The sequence below is a fragment of the Cetorhinus maximus genome, chromosome 5 (genome assembly GCF_964194155.1).
Source record: "Cetorhinus maximus chromosome 5, sCetMax3.hap1.1, whole genome shotgun sequence".
NCBI lineage: Eukaryota > Metazoa > Chordata > Chondrichthyes > Lamniformes > Cetorhinidae > Cetorhinus > Cetorhinus maximus.
The window spans coordinates 93,364,260-93,376,498 of record NC_135883.1 but is presented as its reverse complement, the minus strand read 5'-3'; positions in this window follow the sequence as shown (position 1 = coordinate 93,376,498).

Here is a 12,239-nt window from a genome sequence, read left to right as displayed (position 1 = left end):
ATTGGATTGTATATATTCTGTGTATTCTGAAATGTCCCTTTAAATGTCTGCCACTGAACTTCTATTGACATATCCTTTAACCTAATTTGCCAGCACACTTCAGCTAGCTCCGCTTTCATGCCCTAATAATTTCCCTTATTTAAGTTTAAAATACTAGTCTTAGATGCACTCATTTCTCCCTCAAAATGAATGTAAAATATAATTATATTATGATCACTGCTACCTAGGGATGAGGTTATCAATTAATCCTATCTTGTTGCTCAATACCAGGTCTAGTATAGCCTGCTCTCTAGTTGTCTCCAGAATGTGCTGTTCTAAGAAACTATCCCAAAAACATTCTATGAACTCTTCATCTACGCTACCTTTGCCCATCTGATTTTTCCAGTCTATATGAAGATTAAAATCCCCCATGATTATTGCTGTACCTTTCTGTCAAGCTCCCATTATCTCTCCTTTTATACTTTGTCATACTGTGTAGTTACAATCAGGGGGCCTGTACACCACTCCCACAAGTGACTTCTTGCCTTTATCATTCCTCATCTCAACCCAAACCGCTTCTACATCCTGGCTTCCTGAACTTAGGTTATCCCTCTCTAATCTGCTAATACCATCATTAATTAACAGAACCACCCCTCCACCTTTTCCTAACTTCCTGTCCTTCCTAAATGCCGCATTACAATGATGTTCCCAATATCCGATGGCAGGAAACATGGCCCACCATTGACGGGCAGAGCAGACGATTGCAAACTGGTTTCACAAAGCCATGAAACCAATTTTTGGCCTTCTTGCCATATTGTCTGCTCACGCCGCTCATTACACCCGATGCCAACGGGCAGGGAAAATTCTGTCTGAAGTGTCCAATTCACCAAAAGCATCAATGGTCATCTCTACTTCTTTATCATTTGTGCCTAAATTCACTTTCATCTACTTCACTTTCATTCACTGCCAATTGCTGCATTTAAACTACCATGGAACCAGTTCTATTCATCTCTTGAAACATTATCTGACTTTATTCCAAGAATATTTTCTTATGATGATTTTTGCCCCAGAAGCAGGAAAATTTGCCTCAAAATGTTAGGGGAATCCATAATTGTTTTGAAAAAAATGTTTGAAAAGGAATTGTAAGCGTTTGTAGTAATTGTAAATGATCAATTATAACTCTTGGATAATAAGAAATACTGGTCCATGTGACCTTGACCTGGAAGCAGTACCAACTGGAAAGAAGTGAGGTGCACAGAAAAATAGAGAGGAAACAGAAGAGGACACTGCCTGCAGAAAATTGGCTGTAGGCCTTGAAGGAAAGGAACCAGATTCCTGACTTAGGAGGACCTTTATGAATCAGCTAAGTCCTTGAAGAAAAGGAAATGAAATTCTACTTGGAAGGACTGTGTGACTGAAACTGGGACTATACAAATGAAGTGGACTGCCGACTACCTCCGAAAGGAAGGGCTGAATTTTCTGTGCCTCCAGTGGGTGTGTTTCACACGGTGGGCCACATATAATAGGATGGGTGGGGTGGGTGGCCCACCCCACCACCTTCCCACCCACCCCCGAGTTTACCCCCATAATACAGGGGGCTAGGCAGGCACCAAAATTGGCAGCCCGCCCACCATATTTAAATAAATAATCAAGGGTTGATTAGGCATGTTATCAAGCCAACTGACCCTGATAATATGTTATCCACGCAATAAAACTATCAGTGTGGCTAGACAGACAGAGGCAGATGGCCTGATGTTTTTCGCTTTCATGTTTAAAAGGCGGGAGGGAATGGGGGCGGGAGGATTTGTCGCTTTTCAGGGGCTGCCCTTTGCCAATCACGGGGTGGCCCCCCCTAAGGTCAACCCCTCCCCCTTACTTCCTATCCACCCCCTCACTTAAATTCACGCCCTGCCGCCTCCCGCCCCTCTCCGTAACCTACCCAAGCCCTCCCAGCCCAAGCCCCCAGACTTACCTGCTCCAGGGTTCCATGGGCCTTGGTCTTTTTCTTCTGTTGTAGTCCTGGCCATGTACATCCTGCTGCCGCTGCCGGGACTGATGGAGCTGCTGGCCAATTGGATTGTCCGGCAGCTCCAGAGGGTAGGACTTCCTCCCTAGTGAGGGGCAGAAGTCCCATTCACCCTCATTAATCTGCCCCACAGTGCTTTATGGCTCTGCGGCAGGTTGGTGTGGAGCATGTTGACGTCACACCGACTTTGTTTCAGGGGCGGTGGGCGGGCAACCCTGTACTATTCCACCCGTAGTCTTTATTACATTTGCTGTTCCATGTTCAATTTATAGTTTGCACAGATTGTGATTTGCTTATTAATTCATGTTTAATTTTTATTGATTCTGATTTCACGTTAAAGTAAAAGTTACAAAAAGTGAAATCTTGTTGGTAATTTCTTTATTTCTGGGCTGTTTGGTAAATTTGGTTATTTTGGTTTAGGGATCCCTCTCGAGATCGTAAGACTTTGTGCACCATAGAGTTTCAATTCAATCCTATGGTAATACCCTTAAAATGATGTGTGTGTTCCCAGAATGTATTGTATCTTAATGCTTCCCTTTGGTGAAGTATATGATTTGTGAACTGTTGACCTTATCCTCCTTTTACTTTACATTCTCCTATCATAGCAGGGGTAAGTTAAGTAATTGGGTACTATATATATCAATGTGAGCTTCTCGGGAGAGATATTCCTTACACCTCCTCGAGCTGGTTTGCAAATAATCCAGCTCCTGACTGCAACAATAGCCAAAGAGAAAACTGTTTTTTGTTGGGCTCCCAGGCCTCCTTATCAACAGGCTGTCCATTCTTGGGAGACGTTCTGACTGACTGTAGAGCCTTACCTCGTGGATTCTCCACTACACGTATTAGGAATATTTAATATAGGCAATAGCAGTCTCCCCCGCTGGTTAAGGAACCAGAGAGAGCCCCACATTGCCTCATTTCAGGAAGGCCCATTGTATTAAGCGGCAATCAGGATTAAGGACCCCAGAGTGGAACTCCCGCCTGCTGAGAGCTGATGGCCAATCGGAGACTTACAGCTATTCATTGCTCAGCAACGCCATTGGAGTGCTGGTGGCTATTGCCGGTAATGCACTCAACCGAGCCCCAGGATTGCTGAGGGACCCAAGCCGCAGCTGAGTCAGTGGTGTGCAACAGGGAGCTTGTAGGGTGGGGTCATGCGGAGTAGAGAGATAGGTTGGCAGCAAGGACAGTGGACCACCCCCCACTACCCTTCTCAACGTGAAGTACAGCCCTTGATCAAACACTGAGTGCCTGTCAACGCAATCAGGCGAATTAGGAGTAGGAGTAGGCCATTCGACTGTTCCAACCTTCAATAAGATCATGGCTTCAACTCCACTTTCCTTCCTGCCCCTGTACCCTTTGACTCCCTTGTCAATCAACAATGTTTCTAATCCAACCTTAAAGATATTCAATGCCCCTGCCCCCACCAGTCCCTGGGTAAGAGAGTTCCACAGGATCGCGACACTCTGAGAGAAAAAAATTCTCCTCATCGCCATCTTAAATGGGAGACCCCTTATTTTTAAACTATGCCCCCTATTCTAGTCTCTCTCAATGGGGAAACATCCTTTAAGCATCCACTCTGTCAAGTTCCCTCAGGATCTTATGTGTTTCACCTCCCAATCTTCTGAACTCCAATGGATACAGGCCCAACCTGTCCAACCTTTCCTCATAAGATAACCCCCTTATTCCAGGAATCAGCCAAATGAACCGATGGACCTGTCCCCCCACCCCAACCTGTTCAGAGGCCCGCAAGCAACCACGACAGGGTTTGCTTCTCGGGTTTTGCACGAGTTTCCCTGCCCACCACAGGTTGAAGCGGAATGAAGATCTTAATTGGCCACTTAAAAGCCCCAATTGGTGACAAGGTGGTGCAGTCCATGGGTCTTCCTGCCACGGACTTAATCAGAGCAGAGGCGAGAAGGTAGCGGGGTCCCTACCTATCACCCCAATTAAATGCCCCCGCTACCAAATTTTCCATGGGGAAGCCATTAAATTCTGCTCATTGTTGGAGTTGCCGCGTATGGTAGTACAGACCTGAAAAGAAAAGAAAGATTTCTATTTATAGAAAGTCTTTCACAACTTCAGGGCATTCCCAAGTGTTTTGCAGCCAATTTTGAAGTTCAGTCATTGTTGTAATGCTGGAAACACTGCAGCCAGTTTGTGCACAGCAAGCTCCACTAACAGCAAAGTGATTATGACCCCACAATCTGTTTTTAATGATGTTGAGTAAGGGGTAAACATTGACCAGTACATAAAGGATAATTGTCCTGTTCCTCTTCAAAAGAGGACCAAGGGATCCACCTAAGAGGGCAGACAGAGCTTCAATATCTCTTCTGTGCTCCCTCAAGGTCTGTGGCACTTGAACCCACAACTTTAGGACTCAAATGCAAGAGTGTTACCAACTGAGCCACAGCTAACACTAATGCAGGGAATAAACTTCTATAGAGTAGTTTTTAATTGTTGCAGATTGTTTGTAACAGTCTCCAATGATTCTGTAGTGCTTCCAGGCTCAGAAAACATTCTCATTTCAAAAAGCAAGACCCTCGATGACCACCTTCTTGAGTCTCGGGGCTGAGGATGGATATGAGCCAGCCCTTTGTATTGCAGGTGGTTCTCTATCACCAGTTGCTCCTGGTTAGCTGTGCTCTGTTCATCACCTGATTAGAGTTGCCAATCTTCTAGGATTGGCCTGGAGTCCCCAGGAATTGAAAATCAATCTCCAGGACACTGCTGCGTGCAATCCTGGAGGAAAATCATCAGGATATTAAAAAAGATTGGTGTTTTTGTCATTTTCTTTGAACATTTCTCTTTACCAGATATGAAAGTATTGAAAATGGAGTGACAAAAGGCCGTTTGGCTGACAGTAAAGCATCATTAAATTGGATAATGAGTCTTTTTGCCTTCCAATTGGTGTAGGAGGGCAGTGTGTCATAAGGGTGGAGGTGTTGGCCGACTAATGGCTGGAACATGGGGCAAGTCATGTGATGAAACCTCCAGGAATACATTTGATCACAGTTGGCAACCCTACACCCGATGCACACTCCCTATCTCACTATTTAAATCCTGAAGCTTGAATGTAACTGGGATCATGTTTGCATGTTTACCAGTGGCTGAAACTGGATGTAGTGAGGTGCTCGACCTGCTTACATTATTCAGCACATACACAGCTTTCTGTGGCAAACTTAGAGAAAGTACAGATGAGCAGAGGTTAAAATAGTATCATTATGATAACCCTTCAATTATATCTTGCTTCGGAATAAGCCACAAGCTCACTTTAGCAAATGTTTTGATTCCGGTGTGACTGAATGAGTAGAGTGAGACGAAAGAGCATGAGAAAGGTGATACAATGCTTGCACTAGAGAAGGCTTTTGACTTCACATCCTCCTCCTACTTCCATGCTCTTGTGTACAATCATTTGCAGTTATTTCCTCAGAGTGACACTTATTCATGGGTCTGATGTTACATGTCCCTAATCCTGGATGGTTTTACTCACACCTGTTATATGCAGCTTTGACTTGCAAGCAGAGAAGGAGAGAGATGTTTAAATTGTCATCATGATGGGCAGTAGCAGTTCAGTTCATGATCCTGGCCATGGTGAGTGTTATTAAATGTCTTGTGCCTTGTAGACGGTGGAAAGGCTAATTGGCAGTGGAGCAGCATATGCTGAGCACAACTTTCCATCCATTATTGCAAATGATTAGAAAAGCACAAGTCCATAATTCCACTTTGTACTGCTGGTGGACTAGGCTCCATGCCAGAAGCACAAAGGTAAACACAATTATTATTATATGTAAAACATATAGAAGGCAAATAACCTTGAATATATCTTATATAGTATGTGGTAGTATGTCCATATTATATAAAGTATTCATAATATATAAGAGTTAAGTAAAAATGTTATAATTTTTTATGGAGCTTGTTTAAAATTGTAGTTTTTGCCTTGATATCCAGCCAAGTATTCTTTAAAATGTAAGAAAATGAATAGAGTAACCTGCTAGTTCCATCTGCCAATCTAGTTCCACGTCATGCTTGTTCAGTGAAAGGTGGTCTGCACATGTGCATCTTTACGATGTGCATCATGGCTTTTGATGAACAACTAAGATACAGAGTACAGAGAAAGCTATAGCAGCAAATGTGATCATGGAATTAACTTCTATCACATCTTCTGAAGGAGACGGCCCAATATTTCACTGAATTTCTAGATGTGGCCTCAGTGGTGATCCATTCAGGTGCTTTGTCTATAACCTTTCCTTTTTATCTTGTAGCTGTTATGACTAGGTGAGCAGGGGTTGAATGGTTCCCCTCTGTGCCCTCACCTCATTTGACTGCAACAGGGATTTTGTTGGGAAAGGATATATTTGCCAATTCAGTGAGTACTTAACTGTTTACACATTGTGATCATAAAATGACCAATAGGACACATTTTCTTGAGTTTAACAAAGAGATTTGCTTTATTATACTTAAACCAATCTAAGTAAAATAATAAAAATATGCACTGGCTTTTGCACATGCAGAAACACACACAAACACACACACATGCTCTCAAAGTCCATACTCACCCAACTACAGATAACAGAGTGGGGAAGGATAGGTTGGTCAAATTAGAGTATATAAAAGTTAAAAGGAATTCATAGTCTATAGTTTGGTGACTTGGCTGTCTCCAGGCTAACTCCAGTGGTCTTGCTATTTTCACTCAGTGGTCTTTTGATTTCAGCATCGAGGTGGTTTAAAACCGCGGATGGATGATCTACCTGTTCTTCTGGAGACACAGTTGTGGAGTTGAGCTCTTTCCTTAAAATATTTGTCTGTTGCACATGGAAAGAGAGTCAAACAATAACAGTCATGGCCCAAAAATATAGGTTGAGTGGAGAGAGAGAGAAAGAATCTCTCTCAGCTTCTCAGCTGTTTGTCCTCAGTTCTACTGAGAAAACATGTGCTCAAAACATACAATGGAAAGTTGCCCTATGCAAATGACCAGTAATTCAAACATGATCATGTACTCAATTGTAACTTGATTAGGTCAGGCCTGGGAATACGCCCTCTTAGCCAGGTTCAAGTGATTAGGTTTGATGGCTTGTCTCCGCCCAGTTGAGTATCTGGATATTGTGCTAATGGAATAGGAAATATGGTTCATTCACATTCCTCTGAGGTAACTGAGACCAAACGTAGATTGGGTGACCGCTTCGTGGAACACCTTTGGTCTGTCCGCAAGCATGACCCAGACCTCCCGGTCGCTTGCCATTTCAACACACCACCCTGCTCTCATGCCCACATGTCCGTCCTTGGCCTGCTGCAATGTTTCAGTGAAGCTCAACGCAAACTGGAGGAACAGTACCTCATCTTCCGACTAGGCACTTTACAGCCTTCCGGACTTAATATTGAGTTCAACAATTTCAGATCATGAACTCTCTCCTCCATCCCCACCGCCTTTCTGATCCCCCTTTTTCCAATAATTTATAATTATTTTACAAATATATTTTTCTTTTCCCACCTATATTTAAATTTATTTTGATCTATTTTTTCATCTCCACCTTTTAGCCCATTTCGATCCCTTCCCCCACCCCACCCCCACTAGGGCCATCTGCCACTAGCTTGTCCTGCTTGCTACCCTTAATGTCCCCATTAGCACATCCTTTAGATAATTTCACCACCATCAACACCCCTTTGTCCTTTTGTCTATGACATCTTTGGCAGTCTCTTCTTGGCCTCCACCTATCACTGGACCCCTATCGAGCTCTACCTGTCCCACCCTCCTCTACCAGCTTATAGTTCATCTCATTTCTATATTTTTTAGTTCTGATGAAGGGTCATACGGACTCGAAACGTCAACTTTATCCCTCTCCGCAGATGCTGTCAGACCTGCTGAATTTTTCCAGGTATTTTTGTTTTTGTTATAGATTTCCAGCATCCGCAGTATTTTGCTTTTATATAATTGTCATTGATGTGTTTTTGCAGACATGCCATATCCATCTCAATGGGGTTGGAATGTGGAATATACTGTAATGCAAATTAGGTAGCTATCTTGGCTGTGAATTCAATTCACTTTGTCTGTGTTTTTAAAAAAGTCTGTTTTTTTTAAAGTTCATTTCATGTTTTCAGCCAGTGGATTAGAAATCATTGTTTGGCATAAAACACATCTTCATGATATAGTCGGATGCATCTGATTAGCTTTGGCAGTAACAATTTTAAAATAACTGGCAACATGTTTAAGGATACCTTTTAGGCATGTGAACATATTTCATGTTCCCTTTATTCTTTCATGGGACGTGGGTGTCACTGGCATCCTATATTGCCCTTGAAATGGCTTGCTAGGCCATTTCATAGGACAGTTAAAAGTCAACCATATTGCTGTGGGTCTGGAGTCACACATAGGCCAGACCAGGTGAGGATGGCAGATTCTTTCCCTAAAGAGCATTAATGAACCAGATGGTAGCAATCAATGGCCTATTACTGAGACTAGCTTTACATTCCAGATTTATTAACAGAATTTAAATTCCACCAGCTGCTATTGTGGGATTTGAAACCATATCCCCAGAACATTAGCCTGGGTTTCTAGACTATTAGCCCAGCAACATCACCACTATACCACCATCTCCCCTGCAATAGCTGAAACTTTTAGGTACTTACATTCACTTGTCAATCTTTAGCCTAATAAATATCCCTTTAACTGTTTTCTCCAACATATATTTGCCATAGGGTTGCATAACATTATTAAGTTCTCATTTGTAAATTCCATAATTCTGCAACATCTACCTTCTTCCAAATTATTTATTGTGAACAGAAACGGACTCAGAACAGACGCTAGATTACTACCCCCATTCACTGCCCCCCGGACACATTTTCTCCTCATTACCTTCCAATTCTAATTTACAAAGCAATTTCAGATTTTGGCCAATTTATGCATCTGACCTATTGCTTCTGAATGCATGCAGGTGAATCATTACAGGATCTGCGCTTTTTAGATGGGCATTTCCATGCAATAATTTTTGTAAATGCATGGCTGGAGATGTGGTCTGTGGGGGAACAATTCAAATTCCCGAGGCATTTGGATCAGTTATGGAGCAAGAGTGAGCTGTACCAACAGGATGGCCTAGACTTAACAGGGCTCAGACCAATGCACTTGAAGGGAAATATAATTGGAGCTGTGGGAATATATCAGGCAGAGGGGGATAGTAAGAGCTGAAAGCTTGGAAGTGTTGTAGAGTATCTAAAGGACATTCAACACAGAGTTGACTTGGGTAGATTCAAGCTGCAGTTCTTTATTTAGTACAAGTGTGCACACATGGGAAATGCTCTTTCAGAATGCTCTAATAGGCAATTCGAAGTCACAAAATTTCTGTTGGTTATATATACCATCTTTTGCGTAACTCATCATTAACCCACAATGTTCTTATCTTGTATGTCTAATTGTTATATCCTTAATTACAAATTAACAATAAACATGGAATGACCTGTTCATCACCTTCACAGCTCCAGAGGAATTTGAAAAACAATCACAGAATGATCTGACCATTAGCACAAATGATGTTCCAAAAAATGTACTTTGCCTACCTATCCTGACATTTCACTGCAGTGTCTAGCATTCTGCATATCTTACCCCTGAGGTCAAATTATCAGTTTATTACAGTATAACTCACAGACCATTCATCAACTTCCTGGCCTGGCCAGAAGGTCATACTCATTCCAGTGTTTTTTACTGCAAACACTTTTAAAACTTATATCCGCAACACAGCCAAGCGTGGGTAATCCCATGATGCATCCTGATATGCCTCTTCAGTCCCCCCTTTTGGCCCTTGGCTATTAATCCCTAAGATGTCCAACTCACGCTCAACAACCCCATGCTCCTCAACCCATCACTGGCCAGGCAGGCAATTAGAGTCACATAGTCATATTTTCTATATTCTGTTACCCCCCAGGCTTGCAGAGTGCTTTGGTTACAACTTTAGCAATTGCTTGGTTCCGTCATCATTGGCACCGGTACCACATTCGATCATAAGTCTAATAGCAATTAGCAGTCGTACTACCACCAGCATATGAGAGGTAATTCTGATCCAAGGATGAATGTCCACCCTAATACCTCAGTCCCAAATCGCTCGCTACCACGGTACGTCCTCCAGTTCGGTTTTCACATCCTTTTCCAGTTGCTTGACTTCCACAATTCCAGTAGATGTTCTGGTAACTTCGGAATTTGCTTCCCCTCAGGAAGCAGGTATCTCAGTAAGTCCTCCTTTAAAACATTGGTTATATTCACCAAATGTCCGATTATTGTTGGGGCCCGGGGGTGGAAGCAAAAACTTGAGTTGATCACTGGGCAGCGGATGTTACCGTACTGGTATTGAGGCTCGTTGGTGGTCACGCAGTATTCCCCTTCTCCATGGTATGTGCCACCTGCATTGGCTTGTGGCGGGCACTAGAAACTTCAAGGGTACAGTTTATGGGCGGTGTTAAAACTGCCTGTAGCTTTCATCCCTATCCCTATGGGATGTGGGCAGACAGCATTATTCCCTTTGTCCCTACACCCAACTGGTCAGATTTCCATAAAGACGGCTCACCTCAGAGTTACATATTTAGATATGAGGTAGTACTTTAGCCAATTGCCACCTCTTATGATCCTGGTATTTTCTACCTCCTAGAGGGGTTTGGATCCCTCTTCCTGCAAATTAGGTTTGGCCAGGACCATTCCTACTAATCGTAAATGTGTGGTGATGCAATGTTTGGCTGTCAGGTATGCTTGTATCAGTCCTCTCAGGGTTCAAAAGGCACAATTTCCATCTTTGACCACCCAGCTCTGTAATGTGTCATCCGTGATCCAGTCCAGCACATCTGTACTGCGGAGTTGGGCCAGATTGTGCTGGATTTCTCCCACCAACCATGTGCCATAGGCTGTGTCTGTGGAGGCCTGATGTAGGGATGTTGATACCTGTTAATGGTGCGGTTGTGGTTATGGGAGGATCCCTTGGGTACACCCTCCACCTACTCTGTCTAAAGCCCCCTCCCTCATTCCCGGGACACATTCCCCAGCCCTTTAAGTAGATGCTCGGGGGAATCTGAGCTGGTACTGTCAGTTATTACATTTGGTGCACATACAATATCAAAACATGTATCCCTGACATTTGATGCATCGCGAGGTGAGTCAAGCATGTCTCCTTTTCTTCATCCCCTTTACTCAGGAGATTCCAAGGGTACTTCTCATGGTGCCTCCCAAGTGTCCTAGGATACATCGTAGGCATTCTCATTTGTTAACAGTGATATTTAAATGCTACTGATCATAGGTGACATCACTCGAGCTCTTGTAGAACAGGCCTGGCTGGGTCCCTTGGTCGATTGTCTTGGTTCCCCCTATGATGAGGGTAATCGTGGTTGCCAAACATATTAGCAATATCTCAGTCTTCATGTCCCTGTAAAAAACAGCATAACGGACGCTGCTGGTTACCAGTTAGTCACTATTATTCTATGCGCTTCCATGCTTTTTAATCTGTGTCCAGTGTTTTGAATGGCCTCTAGCTTTCAAGTCCACAAATGCATACATATTGCTGGTCATCAGGACCTCATAAGGTCCTTGCCAATGGGGTGCTGAGCCTGGTTTTGTGAGCAGGACCCTGACCACCACTTGATCCCCTACTTCTGGCAATCTTTCTTTTTCTCCTGCCTTATCCAGTTCCATATCCCTGATAGTCTGCAGGTCCCTAACCTCCTGCCTCAGGTCATGCAATTGCTTACACAACTCTTTGATGAATCTTTTCACCTCTTCCCAAGCTGGCCCTATGTCCTACAAAAACAAAAATTGTTGAAAACACTCAGCAGGTCTGACAGCATCTGTGGAGAGGAAGACAGAGTTAACGTTTTGAATCTGTTTGACTCTTCATCAGAACTAAAGAGAAATAGAAATGTGGTGAAATATAAACTGTTTAAGGGGGGTGGGACAGGTGGAGCTGGATAGAGGGCCAGTGATAGGTGGAGGCAAAGGAGAGATTGCCAAAGATGTCATAAACAAAAGGTCAAAGGGGTGTTGACAGTGGTGATATTATCTAAAGGATGTGCTAATGGTGGCATTAAGGGTAGAAAGCAGGATGAGCAAGTGGCAGATGGCCCTAGTGGGGGTGGGGTGGGGGGAGGGGATTGAAATAGGCTAAAAGGTGGAGATAAAACAATGGATGGAAATAAATTTTTAAAATAATAATAGAAATAGGTGGGAAAAGAAAAATATATATATTTTAAAAATCTAATAATTATT